The sequence below is a fragment of the Panthera onca genome, chromosome B1 (assembly GCF_046562875.1).
Source record: "Panthera onca isolate mPanOnc1 chromosome B1, mPanOnc1 haplotype 2, whole genome shotgun sequence".
Taxonomy (NCBI): Eukaryota; Metazoa; Chordata; class Mammalia; order Carnivora; family Felidae; genus Panthera; species Panthera onca.
The window spans coordinates 90,388,528-90,407,958 of record NC_138342.1 but is presented as its reverse complement, the minus strand read 5'-3'; the positions used below and the strand labels follow the sequence as shown (position 1 = coordinate 90,407,958).

The 19,431-nt window shown below is 40.3% G+C and overlaps 1 protein-coding gene and 1 long non-coding RNA gene across 8 annotated transcripts in view; both read left to right on the top strand.

The window, feature by feature from the left end:
- The window catches only part of LEF1 (lymphoid enhancer binding factor 1), a 127,121-nt gene that overhangs the window by 41,603 nt on the left and 66,087 nt on the right, over nucleotides 1-19,431 (top strand). The gene's annotated exons all lie outside the window — the stretch shown is intronic.
- Nucleotides 1,655-19,173, top strand: LOC145715442 (uncharacterized). Its single transcript, XR_014137615.1, has 2 exons — nucleotides 1,655-13,912; nucleotides 14,163-19,173. It is a non-coding gene; the product is annotated as an uncharacterized LOC145715442 (long non-coding RNA).

Below are 19,431 nucleotides of genomic sequence, written 5' to 3'. Positions count from 1 at the left end.
GAGGGTAAGACTTAAGGTCCTTGTGAAGGTCCTGACTGCTGGATTCTGCCTGCATTAGTAAAAGCGCCTTTGTGGGAACTCTGCAACAGGTGAATATTCTCACTTTTGTAATATGATTTGCATGTGTATTGATTTTTTGAGAGTATGACACCCTCCTGAGAACAGTACATAATTCATTTGCTGTTTTTTTCCCAGCACTCACATATTATGAGAAAATTCTTTGCGTGTGTTACAGTAGCAAACCTCCAATGACTGGAGAATTAAATAAGGCTTGTGGGATTGAAATGTCCAACATAGACCCTACAGAGAAGATTTAGGGCCATGGTGGAAGGCTCCAGAAAAGAAAGACACAAGGACAGACACCCAGTCCTTGACCTGGTTCTCTTTGCCTGGCTCAAAACACCTGAAACTTTAAATTCTGTTTCCCACAGTCCAGTCTTTACTATCTTGTACAAGTTATACTCTCTACATCCATAAGTTCTCTGTGACTTACATTTTCACACTACTGATATTCCTAAAAATCTCTGGTTCCTTGTAGTGGCAGAGTGCTATAATTTTCTGGGTGAGATGTGCTGTAAGACCAGTTGGGGTACTACCTATATTCCCTTTGAAATGGTTTGGCTGGTGGTTTTCAAATACATGGAAGGAAAGAGAACAAGAAATTTGTGACAACACAATAGTAATTGTAAAGGATTTCTTGTCATTAGTGAACCCCTGGGCTGGCTTCTTTCTAGCCTCCATTCCCTTCTGCTCTGCAGCTGCCTCTCTCTGGAGGGTCACAGGAGGTTTAGCTTCAGCGATTTATATAGATAGCAGTCTTCAAGTTGTCCACATTTCCTTAGGAACACAGCGTTATAAATAAGTGAAATAAGTGATTTTTAGATATCGTCTATTTCTTTAATAGCCTGTCAAATTTAAAGGGCGTTGAAATAACCTAAGAAACCCTGTTGTAGGATAACCCAAAGAATTGATTTGTCAGATGGGAGTTCCAAGTGTACTTGCAAGCCTATACCTGGTTTCCGAGTACTGTTCTTGGACTCGGCCTTTGCGTGTGCTGTTCTTTCTGTCAGAATACTCCCACCACATGGAAAACTTCTACTGGGCTTCTGACCCAGCTTACAAGTCACCTCCCCTGAAAAGCCCTCTTTGAGCCCTAGTTGGCCTTACTTACCCCTGTTGTATTTTATTTATGCCTCAAGTAATAGCATTTTCCACATTGTGTTAAAGTTATTTGCATCTTAATCCTTTTCATTAGATTGTGCACAGATTCTCCAGAATGTGGGCCACCTTTATGTGATCAGCCCCTAAAATAGGGCCACATTTATACAAATCAGTGAATAATGAAGTAAATAAATGACGTTTTCTACGTCTTTTTTTTTTTAAGGTTAAAAAAATTAGGAGAGGGGCGCCTGGGTGGCGCAGTCGGTTAAGCGTCCGACTTCAGCCAGGTCACGATCTCGCGGTCTGTGAGTTCGAGCCCCGCGTCGGGCTCTGGGCTGACGGCTCGGAGCCTGGAGCCTGTTTCCGATTCTGTGTCTCCCTCTCTCTCTGCCCCTCCCCTGTTCATGCTCTGTCTCTCTCTGTCCCAAAAATAAATAAAAAACGTTGAAAAAAAAAATTAAAAAAAAAAAAATTAGGAGAGAAGTATGTTAACTATTAAAATATAGTCATGATTGGGGCACCTGGGTGGCTCAGTCAGTGATGTGTCTGACTTCGGCTCAGGTCATGATCTCACAGTTCGTGGGGTCAAGCCCTGCGTCGAGCTCTGTGCTGACAGCTCAGAGCCTGGAACCTGCTTTGGATTCTGTGTCTCCCTCTCTCTCTGCCCCTCGTCTGCTCACACTCTGTCTCTCTCTCTCTCTCTCAAAAATAAACATAAAAAAAATTTTTTAAATACAGTCATGATTATCCAGTTGTGATTTACCTTAACTTTGATCCTTTTACACACTTTTCCTTCATCCCTGTCATATCTTTATATACATACCAAATGGTATAGGAAGGTCAAAATCAAACTAACCAGTTCAAGTCCTGGTTAGGAGCTTAGATGAAAAATATTGATAGGGGAAAATGACATAACTGACTAAAATAACTTCTGAACACTTAGTAAAACTATATTCAGGATATCTGGGTTTTTTATGGTCAGAATTCTAGAACTGGCTTATGTCTGTGTATATAAAATTTTTTGCAACTTAAGAAACATAATTGGAGCTTTCAGTCCTTAGTGGAAATGAGAAAGTTGCAAAACATAGTTAAGACCAGTGGACACTGGAATAGGACCATTTGTTGAAACAAACAACAAAAACTACCCCATTCCAGTAAGGTTGTCTCCTGTCCATCTAAGAATTTAGACATTCAAAATTGGTAGATTGTGGGTAGTGTTGTCAGTTTTGTTTTGTCCACACTGTTATGATTAGTAACTTTTTGAACTTAGAGTTTTAAATAACACAACAAAATACATTTAGGCTTACCTCATACATGTATCACAATGTATTTGACCAACCTTTATGAATTACATTAAATTGAAGTCTGGCAAGTCATGGCCTCTCTTTGGTGTTAATATTGAACATTCACACTGCTGCACCTAAACTATCTGTTGTAAATCAGTTGTTTCCAAAATTTGACTACTAAACTGTTTTCTAAACTCATGTGCTTAAAAAAAAAAAAAAAAAAAAAAAAAAAAGCTAATGTGGTATGTACTAGTAAACAAATGATATTTTGGAAAATCTCAAAGTTGCAAAATCCCACTAAAATATAAATGATCAATAATATGTGAATATCTGCTGAACTTCCACACATTTTTACTAGTTCATTAAGTAAATTCTAAAACTACACATTTCACTGTAACAGTGAGAAATTTAAAAATGGTAATGTGTGGAAGGATATATTTAAAGGCACTGGGGAGCTGGCTCCCTCAGTTGAGCATCTGACTGATTTCAGCTCAGGTCATGATCCCAGGATCCTGAGATTTAGCCCTGCATCCAGCTCTGTGCTGAGCTTGGATCCCGTTTAAGATTCTTTCTCTCCCTCTCTCCTTCCCTCTCTCTCTCCCTCCCTCCCTTTGCCCCTCTCCCCCATTTGTACTCTCTTTCTAAAATTAAAAATTAATTAAAGCACTGGAGTCTTACCATTGTAAATAATATTGGCATGATAATGGCTGAGTTATACTGAATTGATGAGTGCAATGAATACTAGTAAGCTGAGTGAACTAGTCCAGAGAAAAATAATTGCTAGTCTGTAATGAGAAAATAAGTTGGTATGTTGGAATTCTAGGTTGGGAGGAGTTAAATTCTATATGGATTAGTCTTTCAGTTAAGAATTCATTTCAAATTTAACAAATAAAAATTAATGTTTCTCACAGCTTAGTACCGGGGATACCACATTAAAGTATATGGAACAAATCCTGTGATACCTAGAAAGGTAACACTTAGAAGGGTTAAAAAAAAAAAAAAACCTAAGTTTTAGTTTTAGGTCCAAGTTGGACTCTGGACAGATAGCTCACAGATAAAAGAATGTGGAAATCCAGAAAAAGCTCTGAACTCTCAAAGTGTTTTCATAACGTATTTGATAGCCAAAGCTGAACAAAATTGATGTGAGACTTTTTACAGCCATTATCTACCCACTTAGTATGACTGTTCATATATCTGGTTAGACACTGCCCCAGACTCTGCTGGGGATGTTACATATTATGCAGTATCCATCCTATGTTACTTTTCATACATCTGAAAATTCAAAAATGTTTGACGTCACAGGTTTCATATTGTGGACCAGGTATGGTCATTGTGGACCAGGACTTCAGTTACCTCGTGTAAGTTAGAGTAACAATACCATACTATTTTGCTAAGAGAACAGATTTTTATATTCCACAGGCATGGATTTAAATCTAGGTTTGCCTTTTACTGTGCGACCAGGGACAGGTTATTAAACCTCTGAAAGGATAATTCTTAGTTTGTATGGTTATTTGCTTTGAAAGTCTCTAAACTTTCAAACTTTCTAAACTTTAATAGGTGATCAGTCAAGGTACTCCATAAATGGTGGCTTTGATTATTAACATTATATTTAAAATTGATGTTAGGCATCTTCAGAATTGGTGTGGTCTTCTAATCCTAGCATCATGGTAGGTGAGATGCTCTAACCAACCAATCTATGAAATAAGCTGAAATTACAAAGATATGTTTTATTTAAACACACTCATATACAGAAATATGTACACATTCATAATATACACACATAAACATGCATACGCACATCCAATCTATACATGTTTTTAAAAGTATACATTTTGAATGCGTCCATGAATAACTAGAAACTTAGGGGATACTGAGAGGCCAAACAAAAGTATAAGTGGAATGGGAACCTAGTGATGTAAATGGTCCATGGAAGCTGGCTTTTGAACGTAGTGAATCAAGCTTCATTTTACGTCTTGCAGGGTTCACAGGACAAGGAGTAGAGTCTAACAGAAAAATTCCAACCCCGGCAGAAAGCTGGATCCCAAAGGCTCTATCTTCAGTGTAAAGCTGAACTAGAAAGAAACCACTTTCCCAGGGAACTGCAAGGAAAATTTGTTGTCTCAAATATTGGCACAGACCAGAAGAGGAAAAAACACTCCCCCTGAGAACTGTAATCACAGCCGGCTTTCACTCAGATTTGCAAACTGAGTTCACATTATCCAGGTGGATTGAAAGATCTCAAATTGGGAATTTTCTTTAAAGGAGTCCTAGTTTGGTAATGTTTCCCAATACATGGCAGAAGCAAAGACAGATCCCCTCTGGAAGCCCTTACCTTCAGTATAGGCCTCAAAGAATTTCTATAGGTAAACTTATAAGACATGGACACTCACAGTAAGAAAAAAAGAAAAGAAAGGAAGGAAGGGAAAAAGGAAGGAAGAAAATCACAACACACAGGGAAACATGGCTCCATGAGCCACAGTCAACAGATTCAGTTGAGTCAGACATCAGAGTCTTTAAATCAGTGTTGTACGTATTATCCAGTGTGGTAGTCACTAGCTGTATGTGACTCTTGAGCACGTAACTAGTGCAACTGAGAAACTGAGTTTTTAATTAAATTTAAATTTAAATAGCCACATAGCAAGTGACTACTATATTGGACAGTACAACTTTAGAAAATAGAATTATTACACACTTTAATATGTGTAAGAAATGGTAAAGGGAAATTAAAAAGTATGAATAAAGATCAAGAGAGTATATAAAAATGGTAACATAGTTGGGGCACCAGGGTGGCTCAGTTGGTTGGCATCCAACTTTGGCTCAGGTCATGATCTCATGGTTTGTGGGTTCAAGCACTGTGTTGGGCTTTGCGCTGACAGTGCAGAGCCTGCTTGGGACTCTTTCTTTCTCCCTCTCTCTCTGCCCCTGCCCTGCTTGCTCACTTGCTCTGTGTCAAAATAAATTAAAAAAAAAAAAAAACATAATTTTGAAAAAATCAATTTCTAGAAAGGAAAAAATATTTCAAGTTAACTACTAAAATGGATGGGTTTAAGAGCAGCTTAGATTTAGCTGCAGATGGAATTAATGAAATGGAAGAGTGATCTGAAAAAATTTTACAGAATGTGTATGGAAAGACAAAGGAAAATTTTGAAAGTGAAGGTATTACATGCAAAGACCAGTCCAGAATAAGCTGATGGAACTATGATAACATCAGACAAAAGTTTAATTCTGAATTGTTAGGCTTATAACATAGCTTCAAAATCTATAAAGGAAAAATGGACAGAACCACAAGGAAACATAAACAAACTTACAATCTAGTAAGGGATTTCAACATATCTCAGTAATTGGTAATCCCTAGACACTCCCCTTCTCCTCAGAATAATCTGTAAAATTTTTGAGGGGTGGCTGGGTGGCTCAGTGGGTTGAGTGTCCGACTTCAGCCTAGGTCATGATCTCACAGCTTGTGGGTTTGAGTCCCATGTTGGGCTCTGTGCTGAGAGCTCAGAGCCTGGAGCCTGCTTTGGATTCTGTGTCTCTGTCTCTCTCCTCCCCTCCTTCCTTCTCTCTCTCTCTCTCTCTTTCTCTCTCTCTCTTGCTCTCTCGCTCTCTCAAAAATAAGTAAACATTTAAAAAATTTTTGAAGTATTTGAACACCACAATTAACAAACTTGATCAAATGGATTATGTGGGTCGTTGTATCCAGCAACTCCAGGTTATAAAGTATTGGGCCAAGAATCAAGTGTTACCAAACTTCAAAGGATTATTTAGCATACGATTGTATTCTCTGATTACAAAGCCATTAATTTAGAAGAAGACAAATAGGAAAAACCCTCTTTTATCAATAAGGAAAACTTTAAAATGCCTCAAAAGTCAAAGTATTTAGGACTGAATAGTAATAAAAAGTTTATATATCAAAATCAGTGGTATGCAGCCAAAGGGACACTTAGAGGGAAATATATAGCCTTCAAATGCTAGTAATAGCCTACAGAAGCTAAAGGTACAGTAAGTATGTGGTGGATCAAAGAGAATGAGGCATGAGAAATTATTGTTAACAATGTAGGCAGAGGACTACTCTCTTCTGCTGCTAGCAGTTATCAGCACCTGTATTCATAACTTGATTAGAAATCAGTTTTTTAAGATCTTGGCCAGAAAACGTTATACAGGTTATTGGGAACAGATGGTCCAAAGGGAGAGAAAAGAAAGTGGTTACTCTGTAAGACCTAAAATACTAGGGCACGCTTGGCTTGTGCTTTGGTATCTCTATTCTTTGCCCAGAGCAAAAATATAAGCAACTCCTTTAAATGGGTGGATCAGTATCAGTAGGTTTGGTTTAGTAGATAGGTTCTCAAAGTATAATCTCTGAACCCCTGAGCCCCTAAGATATTTTGGAGGAGTCCATGAGATCAAAAATGTTTCCATGATAAGACGTCTTTTTCCCCCCTGTTTTCCACCGTGTTTACATTTGCACTAGTGATATGAAAGCAATGGTGAGTACAATTAGTGGCACCTTAGCATAAGTCAAGGCATTGGTACCCACTGTACTAATAGTCATTATATTCTTTACTATCATTCGCTTGGTTAATAAAATGCTGGTGTCACTTGATAAAGCAGTAAAAGTTATTTTACTAAACTTAGACCCTTGAGTACATGTCCTTCTATCTAATATTCTGGTGATGAAATGAGAAGTACACATACACCTTTGCTTGCAGTGAAGTGTCATGGCTGTTTCAAGGAAAAAGTCTGTGTGATTAAATTTTTACTTTACAGAACGATTGACAGGTCAAATATGGCTAATAACTTGGTTATTTGGTAAGTCTTTTATGAAAACTAAGTGAAGTGAGCCTGTCACTTGCATGAAAACAGTTGTATTTGTTACCAATGATAAAATTCAGACTTTCAAGGGAAAATTAGGATTTGGGGAATCTTGTGTCTCTCACCGTAGCTTGAAGCTTGAATCCTTAAAGACTCTTCTGATGAGATATTGGTGATATTGACAAATGTGATTTTTATACTGTATAATGAAAAGTGTCAGTGTTTGGAAGATCTGCATAACTCCATAAACCGGCATTCTCTAAATTATTGGTGGTTGTTACAAAATCATACATAGGTGAAAGATCCATTCAGTGTGCAAGATAAACTAATGGATTTTAGTATAACAGGAAAGTTTACCTGTATGGTTTCAAATTCCATATTGCAGCTGACCATTGAGGAATCATCATTTTGTCTAGTGCAGCATCAAGAGAGAATATTCATAATCATCTTAAAACGCTATTAAAATGATTCTCTTTTCCAGCTATATATTGGTGTGAAGTCAGATTTTCTGCATAAACTTCAACTAAACATATCACAGATTTTATGTAGAAGCAGCTATGAGAATGCAGCTGTTGTCTACTAAACGTCAGATGTTAAAAGGATTTTCAAAAATGTAGAATAGTGCCACTAATTTTCCATGAAAATATGTGATTTATGTTCACATGTGATGAATTCACTACTGTTGTTTTTATAAATTAAAAAAGTTATCAGCTTTAATTTCTAATATGTAAATATTGATAGATATATTCCACATAAACAAAATCTCTTTGAGATTCTCAATAATTTTTAAGAGTAAAGGGATCCTGAAACCAAAAAGTTGGAGAACTTATAAGTAAGTCAAACTTTTAGGCTCTTTCATAGGAAAGATTTGAGTCTGCCAAATTGCACAGCATAGATACATACATAGTGTTTTTTTTTTTTTTTGTAACAAAGGCTATTAGTGATGAAGCACACCATTAAACATAATCCCCGATACACACGGTGGCAAAGACTGTAAGACCTTTTATTGAACATTTGAGCTATTTTTTGGTGTGTGTTTCAGTGGGATTTCTTTTAAAAGTGTGGGTAATTCTCAGTGTCATTTTGTATGACTGTAATGTTTAAATGACATTTTGAGCACCATAAATCTGAACCATATCACATATTTTAACTAGATTTATGGGGCGCCTGGGTGGCTCACTCGGTTAAGCGTCCGACTTCAGCTCAGGTCATGATCTCGCGGTTCGTGAGTTTGAGTCCCGCGTTGGGCTCTGTGCTGACAGCTCAGAGCCTGGAGCCTGCTTCGGATTCTGTGTCTCCCTCTCTCTCTGCTCCTCCTCTGCTCGTGCTCTATCTCTGTCTCTCAAAAATAAATAAACGTTTAAAAAAATTATTAATAGGGGCGCCTGGGTGGCTCAGTCGGTTAAGCGTCCGACTTCAGCTCAGGTCACGATCTCGCGGTCCATGAGTTCGAGCCCCGCGTCGGGCTCTGGGCTGATGGCTCAGAGCCTGGAGCCTGTTTCAGATTCTGTGTCTCCCTCTCTCTGCCCCTCCCCCGTTCATGCTCTGTCTCTCTCTGTCTCAAAAATAAATAAACGTTAAAAAAAAATAAAAAAAATTATTAATAAATAAACTAGATTCATAATTTCTCTGAGTGGAAGTTTGAGAGTTGGTCATGTTCTTAGCTTTTACTTAATTAAAACAAAACTTCAGTGTATGTTTTCAAAGGAGATCGAGAATAGAATTGATCTATTCTTAATGAAAGAAAAAAGAAGAAACTCCCCATGTTAACAGAAAACGGAGACAAAAGATTTAGAGCCCAAACACTTGTTTTTTTCCTCAGTATGTGATTTTTGGTAACCTGGTGTTTGAGCTTTCATCCTGAATGTGGGAGTTGGCCTTCACCTCTATAAGAAAGAGCTGTGATCACAGCCTTTCCTGTTGGCCTTTAGACCTCAGAATTCCACAAGCACAATTAAGAGAGATGGGAGGAGCAGGAAAGAAAAAAGATCATCTTCCATGTATCCATACAGTAGTCCAGAAAGTGGAAAAAAAAGAAACTACTAAGACTGGGAAGTTCACCTTTCTGAAGAATTTGCACCTGTACACTACATAGCTGACCTACTGAGAAGACGATGAAATTGAACAAAATCCTCCTTTTACAAGTAGACTTTTGGATTTGTTTGGTGTAGGTTACTTGAATGTATTTGACCACAGACCACATGCCATGAAGTATATAGCTCCCTCACAAAGAATGCATAGCTGTCCTGTGTTTGAAAAAAAAAAAAAAAAAATGTAGTTGCAACGTTTTATTTCACCAAAAGAAGCTCAAGAACAGATTAGACTGTAACACCAAATGTGTGTCGACCAAAACCCGGGAGATAGGTCAGGTGGATGTTGGGTTACACGGTCTCATTAAAGAAAATGAGTCAAGACTTACCTAATTAACTCACATGGATTCAGCACATTTACCCACCAGCCAGGGCTGCAATGGCCGGCTCCTGCCACAGCTGTTTGTTTAAAATTGCTTACATGAGTCATTCTGAAAAGAGACTCTGCCTTTTAAAAAATAAGTAAACAAACCATTTGAAATCTTTGTCTCCTACCTGATAATCATCTAAGAGAAGCAGTGTAATTATGTACTTGGGAGAGTCCCTGGCCTGAGGCCTTTCTAAGCCTGAAATGGCCTCATGGAGAAATTTAGAAAAAAATGCCTTTTTATTTGTCATTCACTGTGGCCATAGTGTTTGTCAAGTCTGTCACCTTCCTGCCTGTTAACCATCGAGTTGTAGTTGGCACTTCCCATGTAGCCTAAAACCAGTATCCTATGAACTCTGTGGAGGCTGACTACCAGCAAAGGGACCTGATGAGTGTTTCTGTGTCACTGTTGAGCAAATGCAGAGGGGAGATTGGTAAAAAGGTGGCTAGAGAAATGAAAGCATGAATTCTTGGTCATCCTCTAAATCAGCAGTGGCTACTAATAAGCTCATCTTTTAAAAGACAATGCAGTGGAATTGAAAATAGTTATTCGCTCTTAACAGTGTGCTTGGAAGGAGCCTGTACTGTGGTGTCAGATCTAGGTTTGGCTCCTACCTCTACCACTTACTAGCTTGTGTGATCTTAGGCAACTAATTTAGCCTTTCCAACCCTCATCACTACCCCCTCCCTAAAATGGGGATAATTATAGCAATCCCGCAGGGTTGTCGTTGGGAGTAAACATTTGTTTAGCACAGTACTTGGTGCACAGCAAATGTTCCAACTGGTAGCAATAGTAATTGTGGCTGTTATCATCGCTAATATTAAGTTGTATTTCACAGGCCTAATTAAGTCCTGTTATCTTCCTGAGCTTTGGTTCTCTTATCTCTAAAATGGCGAGTTGGTAGGTGAGCTCCAAGAATCTTCCGGCTGGACATTCTGAGTTGAGTTTCAGGAGGTTGGCAAGCTGCCCATTGGAGGGTCCTTCCCCTCCCTCCCCACACTCCATCGCAGCCCCCGCCCCCCAGCTCCCTTCCCTCCCTGCAGCCAGCCACCCTGGCCAGTTAGCGCCCCCGCAGGAGGTTGCTAGATCAAAGCCCTGGGAAAGGTCAGGCATTCCTGGAGCAGAGAGACACTCAGCTGGCTTCGGTACTGCCCTTTCCTAATCAGGCACTGCAATACTCCAGACCCTAAATGGAGAGGCTTTTCTAGTCCGAACACCGTGGCTCAGCTGAGCTGGGGAGAAAGAAACTTTAAAGGAGAATACGTGTGTTTCGGGGTTGCCATCAAAAGCTTTCATTGTTACAGTTTTGTTTTCTTTTGGGGATGTGTGAGAATAGGTGAGAATAGGAACGTGGAAGTCAAGTCTCACCCTAAAGATGCTAGCAAGTGGCAACTTACGGAATGGTCAAACAGTGCAAACGTTATAAATGGTGTCGTAAAACACAATCAACAAGGAAAGTTAGTCACTGTATATTGAGTGAAAAACTAGATTGCAAACCATCATAGGCTTTCTTTTTTTTTTTTTTATTTAAATAAAGGTATATGTGTGAAACTGTAATAGAGAAAAAAGATTGGAAAGGATTCATCTCAAAAGTTTTTTTCTGGGTGGCAGTTATCAGGTAATTCTTTGATTAACTTTTATTTGGATTTTCTGAATGTTTTATGTGAGTTAAGAAGTGTAATAAGGAGACACAAAGCGGAGTTATTTTAAAGAAAGAAACCAAATTGTCTTTCAAATGAAAAGGTTAACCTTTTCAGAGAAAAGAGGATGTGTGGATGTGAGGTATGTAGTGACTCTACCACGCTCACATGTTGCCAGCCTCAGAGGCTCGTGGGCTTGAAGCCGAGGGATGTGACCAGTTCCTTCGTTTGTGAGCACTTACGCAGTGCTTACTGTATGCCCAGCACTGCTCCCAGCACCCTGGGTCCGTGAACTTCACAAAGTAGGTTCTGTTATCCTTATCCTACGGGAAGCTGAGGCACGGGGAGGTGAATGCAGCCAGGCTCACACAGACAGTGAGAAGGAAAACCAACGCTCAGTATCAGAATTCACACTTGGGCCACACGCTCTTCCAGTTGCCCTGGGCTGAGACCCTGACAGCAGTCCTGGCAAGCAGTTTTCAAGTTAGAGTGTAGACAGGTAGCCATGGTGAGGTGAGTTGTGGTACTGTGGGCAGATTCCGTTAGAGATCGATGCAGACGGCTCTTCTGGGCCCTCTTCTCTTGCTGATTCTTCCTCCTGTCCAGCCCGCGTCCCTCTGCCCTCCTCACTGGGTCCCCATCCTAATCCCTCATGACAACCTCAGTTATCATGGGGTTCCACTACCTTTACCCGGGAGTCCATACCTGGCTGTGAACCAGCTTGGAGTCTGCAGCTGCATTCGGAATTGAAGCCACCATTTCTTTTCCCTCTGTCGTAGTGGCTTCAGTTCTCCCTACAAAAATAACATTTCCCATAACTGCTTCTCATTGCAGGGAGGACAGCAAGGTAAAGAGGAACGTGCACCCCTGGCCAGTGGTCTTCAAACAGGGCCTCAGTTTCCCTATTGGAAAAATGCAAGGACAGAATTAAAGTGATTTCAAGGTCTCTCACTGCTTTATGCTTTGAAAAGCTTCCGTGCAGTCTTTCAACATTCTCTCTTACAGATTGCTTTTCTAGTATATTCCAGGAGCAGGGAGAGATTAGAGTCATATTGTATGTTTCTACAATAGCCACAAAACTCTCTTCTCTCTTTAACGTGTGCCAGTATTAGTACCTCAGCTGTGTCCTGTTGATTTGATAACAATCATCTGTACTGTGGCATCAGTCACTAATTCACTTTTCGATGCAGAGCTCAGAGTTACACATTCTTGGTTATCAGCAAAACTGTTTCTAGAAAGACCATTATCTCTTCAAAGTGCATCACTTTAACATAACGTTTAGATAGAGATTTTCTTAGGTTGAAAAGCAGAGGAATGCCGTGGGCTCACTATAGCCGGCAAGAGAGGAGGTAGCTTCTTAATATTAAACCAGATTATATCTAAGTCCTTTTCATCAGGTCATCATGCTGTTTCTGCTTACTCCTGGTTCTCATCCTCAAGTGGGCCCTTGTGTTAAGCTGTGCCTATTGATTGGATGTATTTGGACAGCTCATTGCTAATATATAGAGTGTTCACATGGCCAGTAGAGACTCTCTGTCTCCAGCAGAGGAATATACCAGTCATAGTAGTGTGTGTATATGTATGTGTATATTCTGTTCCATTCCGACTGTGGACAGGCACTTCTCTCAAATACTGCACATTTGCTGTGATTTGACGTCATTTGATGGTGACAGATTGTATGTTATATATGACATGTGCCTCTGAGAGTGGTCCTGACTTCTCTCCTTTTCTAGAATGCAAGGTGTTTTCCTTGCCCTTTAGCCGCTGCTCACTATATTCCATGTTTTCTCCCTAAGTGTTAAATCTCGTAACTTCAGCTTACAGAGTTTTTCCACTTACCAAAGTCATCTTAGCATTTCATACTGCTTTACGCTGACTATCCAGACTTTCACCTCTGTGCCTTTGCTGTTCTCCTCATTTTGACCTCTCCCCTTCACAGGCCCCTCAAGGTGGTAGTGGCGATAAAAGTCTTTCTACAGTAACCACTCTCTGGAGGGGCTCAGTTGATACTTCTTTTCATCCAGCTGTATCAACAACAGGGGTGATGATGATGACGACGACGACGACGACGATGACGATTATAGTAGCAGCAGCATTTGTGTGGCTCTTTGTATACAGAATGCTCTTACCTCTATCATTTATGCAAGCTTGGTCCTCCCTGGCTTGTTTTTACAGATTCTTTACTTAACTCTGAAAATATTTTTTAGGTTAATTTGCTTACCAAATGGATAAAGGAGAGAGAAAAATCTCTGAAGGACAATTTTTCTTTGTTTCTTGTTTTGCTTGAATGCTAAATACTCTAGGGTGTTTCAGAGTCCAGAGTCCTTGAATGCTTGTAACTGCCTAAATATACTGAATTTCTACAATGAAAAAAAATGGAATTTTGATGACTTTTAATGAAATAGGTCACATTTTGAGTAATTGAAACTTCCTGAAGTTTCCCTAACACATACTTGCATTTCAACACACAAAAAGGGAAAGAAATCCAGGTAACTTTAAACTTACTTGTTGCCTTTCTTCTATTCTTTTTCTTCACATGGTGGTTTTTAATGAGTCTAGTATCTAGAGCTGAATCTTTTTTTTTTTTTTTTTTAATTTTTTTTTTTTCCCAACGTTTTTTATTTATTTTTGGGACAGAGAGAGACAGAGCATGAACGGGGGAGGGGCAGAGAGAGAGGGAGACACAGAATCGGAAACAGGCTCCAGGCTCCGAGCCATCAGCCCAGAGCCCGACGCGGGGCTCGAACTCACGGACCGCGAGATCGTGACCTGGCTGAAGTCGGACGCTTAACCGACTGCGCCACCCAGGCGCCCCGAGCTGAATCTTTTATAGCTGAAAGTAGAGTAAACCAACTTTCAACTTGAATGTGTCCTCTTATTCAAAATTTTGTGAGCAGTGGTGACGGTGGGTGGCCGAATGGTAGAAATAGCTCTGTGTTGCTTCATCCTCCCTTCTTTCTCCTCTGTCTCAACGCACCTATCTTCAGTTTATTCGTGGCCCCAACCTCTCAGTGTGGTTGTTACTGTTTTGTGTTTACCCTTCCTCCCGTTTTGAAGAGTGCCAGGGAAAACTTGTTGAATTCTTCGAAGAGCAGATTTGTAGATGTCTTGTGTTTTGATATTTTGACAGCACTAGGTGCAGAGTTGGGTTTAAGGTGCTTGTGATCTGTGGCAAAAACAGGATGTTTTAGGTGAGCCTGACTGTACAGGCGGTAGGCTTGTGGTAGGGTGGGTGCTCCCTGACTTTGGTCCCCATTTCCCCCTCCACACCCACAACAATTCTATTTCTTTGTGTGCATATTAGTTTCAGGGACTTGTCTAGGGGCAGTCATTCAGTAGATGCTCCATTCCCCCATGTAACACGGCTCCACTGGTCCCCAGTCCCTATTCTCCAAAGCAAACCTGAATGGCTCTCTTCCCCTGCGCTTGGTCAACAACAGCAACACCAAGCCCTATGGACCTCTTTCATCTGATCCCTTTCTGCCTTCATCAGAACCTCTCTGTCCCATGTACTTTGTGTCTGGTTTCGAAATTGAAAATTCTTGATTTGTGGATTTACTGGCTTCATGCATTTATTCTTCTTTGGTCACATATGACCTTAAACAAAGAGAATGGTTTCCATTGGTACCATTAATTTGACACATGGTGTGTTTTTCACTTCAGTTAATATCTCAACTTTGAACAGCATTCTCCAATTACAGCTTCTAGGCTTATGGCAGCACCAGGCTTCCACTTCGAGGCTCCTGCCTCTTCTGTTGTTGTTTCCACTCTAAAAGGGCAGTTTCTGCCCATGCTTTCTTGACATTGCTTAATGATGTACTTTATGGGTCTCTTGGGGACGTCGAAGAGACAGATGACACTTTACTCTGTGGAGTGAGACCCTGGCTTGACTCTGCCTTTTCTGAGAGGGTTTAAGTTTAAAATGAGGAGCACATATGAATCATATTCATGCTAAGGCATTTGTATTAGGTACAAATGACATTTGGTTACTGTGAAGCAGATACTGGTTTATTTGTACATTTTTAAGAGCCAGGAACTGATGCAAAAACTTAATTAATAGCAGCTCACTTAATCCTTAACAACCTTCTGAACTAGGTACTGTTATCATGATCCTTATTTTCAAATGGGGCACAGAAAGACAAGTAACTTACCCAGGGTCATCTAATAAGTGGCAGAGATGAGATTCAGAGTTTGGCAATCTGGTCTGGGCACCATCCTTTTTACCCCCATCATATGGCTATGAGGGTCCAGGTGGTAGGGTGGCCAGATAGTCCTGGGTACCATTTCAAGAGACACATTCTCTTCGCCTGTGAAAAACTAAGGTCAGAATACTCTATACAGAGGATTGGGGCACATGATGAGAAAGTGACCCTCAGGCCAAGGAGCTCTTTGGCATTGGCCCTTCGGAGTAGATCTCTCAGGCGCTCATCTGACTACGCCAAAGCTATCATAGGCTCACGGAGCAGGGTTCCAGGGATGAGAGTTTCTAAATCCCCGACAGCCATATGATGTAGACCAGTTGCTAACATGTCAACATAATCTAGGTTGGCTGGTACCAGTACACCGTTCCAGCACCACTGAACCACTGTTTCGTGTCTGTCTCTTTGCCTACTCTGACCACTAGCTGCTGACCTCTGAAGGGAGGATTACGGCAGGGCTTGATTTCATGGGCGAGAAGATGTAGCACGAATAGTCCTCTTTAAGCCATTTGCCACTCTTGTATGCCAACACGTTTCTTGCTCACCTTGTTTTCTTCTACCTCATCCTTCAACTCTCCTTTTAAATAAGGTAGTAGGGATAAATGACAGAATCAGGGATGAGAATTGCTGTGGTAGTTGCAGAAGGGAAGGCATCTCTCTTTTGTAGCCTCTCTTGTTTTCCTCTCCTCTCCTCCCCTCAAGCGGGAGTTTTGGGACTCTAGCATAGCCTGGTTGCTGCAAGGCTAACCAACAGTGCAGTTCACTGGCTAACCAACAGTGCAGTTCACACTCAGCAGATGGTGCTCTCAGAAATGAACTATAGGCCAATGTGCTGGGGATTGAGATGAAGGTACAGCTCTTGTGAAGCCATCAAAGCTTTAGATACGTTCAGGAAAAAAACAAAACAGTGGGAATGGGAGGGGAAGGCAGAGAGTCAAGTCTGCATGGGGACATCTTATAAGTGAGTGTTCTTCATTTACCTTCATAGGGGTTCTATTCAGATTGTCCTCATGAATAATCCTTTTCTTCCTTTTGTGACTCATGTGTTCGTTCTTTGATGTAATCTGGGGAAATATTGGGGTGAGGGGGAGGTGTTGACAAGCCCTATATTCTGCTTAAGAGAAACTTGGAGGAAATTATTTGCCTGAATTTGCCCAATTGTTAGGAAACTCAGCATATAAAAAGACCTAACTTCTTTCAATTTAATAAATGCTCAAACAGACATATTTCAGAGACCTCATGGTTATTGGACCCATCCAAGGTTTGAAACCTGTGAGGGATTGCCAGGTAGTTATTGAGCAGCTACTAGGACTGTGACTTCTATATATTTCTCCTTAATCCTTACCACAACACTGTAAGGTGGATATTAACATTTCCATTTTACAGTGGAAGAAGAAGAGGTTAAGTAAGTTGACAAGGATTATAAAGGGTGTGGAGTCAAGATTCAAACCCAGATCTGTCAGTCTTGGCACTATACCAGGAGGCCTGCATGGAGAGCCTATGCTGGGAGAGGGACATAGATTAGCTGGGATGATTTCCTGAGAGCGGTGAAAAGGGGGACATTCTTAGGAAGGCGAAGACATAAAGGACGGTGATGTGTTTCTCTGTTGGAAAATAACCTCCTGTGTTGTTTTGTTATTAAATGTTGGTAGCACAAGTGTCAATCTCAAAGACCATTATAATCATCCTATTAGCAACCTTCTAGGCAACAGACATCCTTGTATCACCAGGGACAGATTGAAGCTATTAAACTGTAGAGATAGCAAATGCCTACACCGTATGATGTTTGGAAGAAATTCTGACTTCAGAGAAATGAGTATAAAATAATGCAACATGTTAATTTTAGAAAGTGAAAACAGGCCCCATAAGGAAATGATTATAATACTTAGTGACCCCTGTTGCTGTACTCAAAATAGCACACAAAAATTTAACAAGTATTGTTTGGAGGATGTTAATTTTCTACCTGGAAAACTGTTTAGCCAACATTGCCATCTGCCTTTCTTCCCCATCTCCCCTCCTCATTGGGGGCTACTTGCCCTTGCTGAATATAATAAACAATTGAAGGGAAAAGCAGTTCTAATACAAATCCTCATTACTTTCCCTTTCACACCCCTCCCCCACTAGACTTTAAAAGTGATAATTGCTTGAAATACTGGGAGAAAGTAATTTGTATTGTTAAAGCTCTGGTGAACTTCAAACAAATCTGTTCTGTAATGGTGACTTCTTTTAATTATGGGGCTGGGCAGATGGGTATTTCTGTGGACCTGCTGCACCTGACCCCCACTGTCCCCCACCCCTAACACACACACATTCCCAAGAGCTTGGGACTTGATGGAAAATAACTTGTCTGGATTTTTTTTTTTTTTTTTTTTTTTTTTTTAAATCTGTGCCTATACAACAGGAGGCCATAGTTTAGAACCTCAGGGAATGTCTTTGTGTTCAGGACCCTAAATGTTTGGGCTCTGTTTCTAGATTAACTTTTGTATAGGTAAAGGTAATATATAATGCTTCTCACCATTCTAAGCATGTCACATATGTTTATTTTTTTTTGACACTGACACAGTACTCACCATGCGCCAGGCGCTGTTCTAAGTGGTTTATAGACATTAACACACGTACTCCTCACAGAGTCCTTCATGGGTGCTCCTGTTCTTCCCCATTTTTCAAAAGAGGAATCTGGGGCACGTGGAGGTGGAGTGAACTTGCCAAAGCCAGGCAACCCAGGCAGTCTGGCTCCAGACAGAGTTCATGCCTGATCACCTTACTATACTGGAAGACAACTTGTCCCCTCTTCGTTTTCAGAGACGTTCTAGATGACCGCCTTCAGCAAGTCAACAGCATTTAGTTTTCATCTGTTAATCATTGAAACAGATTGAGGAAGTGCTCAGGCTAAAACACTAAGGAGGAATAGTGGATGGCCTTACAGGGAATGGATTTTTCTTTCCTCGCATTTAATTAGTTCTTCCACACAGGTGCTAACTCAAATATGCCAAAAGATTTCATGCCCACAGCAGATAAGTAGCTTCTAGAAGATTTAACAAATTTTCTTTTGTCTGCCAAGCTCCTTTGTTATCAAAACATCCCTAGGTAGAAATGTAAGTTTTTATAGATCAATGTTTGCATGCTAAACTGGGGACACAGGAGGGACCTATTGAATTTGATCCTCGGTCTGGATCCAATCCTGTATTCCTGGTTGCAAACAGAGAATGAAAAACACACATAAGTCAGCTCTAATTATTAGTAAGAGCTTCTCTCCAGATCTTCTAATATAATTAAGAGGGTTAATAGGGGCACGAGTGAAGCTCAACAGGAAGGGCTTGTTTGCTTGTTTTCTGTTTATTTTTAAACCTAATATTTAACTGTTACTCCTAGTTTCATGCAAGTGTACCTTATAAATAAGGAAATTGAGAAGGTAGTGGTTTGTATGGGTTTTATGGGTGATCCTGTTTACCTCCTGGAAAACATCTGGTAAGATGAAGTGGGACATCTTTGCAGCACTTGACCTCAGTTTCTCCTGACCGTGTGGCTGCCTGTATTTTGCTGGAAGTGTCCCCAGTTCCAGGGCCATTGGGTATCTGCCATGTTGTAATATGATTGAGTATACACATTCAGAAGAAAAATGCCAATTCTTATGCATGTCATTGCTTAAATTTGGGTAGGAAAGAACCAAGTCCAGTAAAACATAAGTGCTGCACCTCCTAACCAGGTCAGGTTGCAAGGAGAAAGGGTATATATACTATAAGTGAGTCAAATCTAGAAGAAGCCGAAAGTAAGAAAGAGGTGCTATGGCAAACTGATGACAGATAAGATGATGATAAACTGAGACCTTTTAATTACCAGCACAATGTTATGGCTTGTTACAAAACTGTCATCTCTTG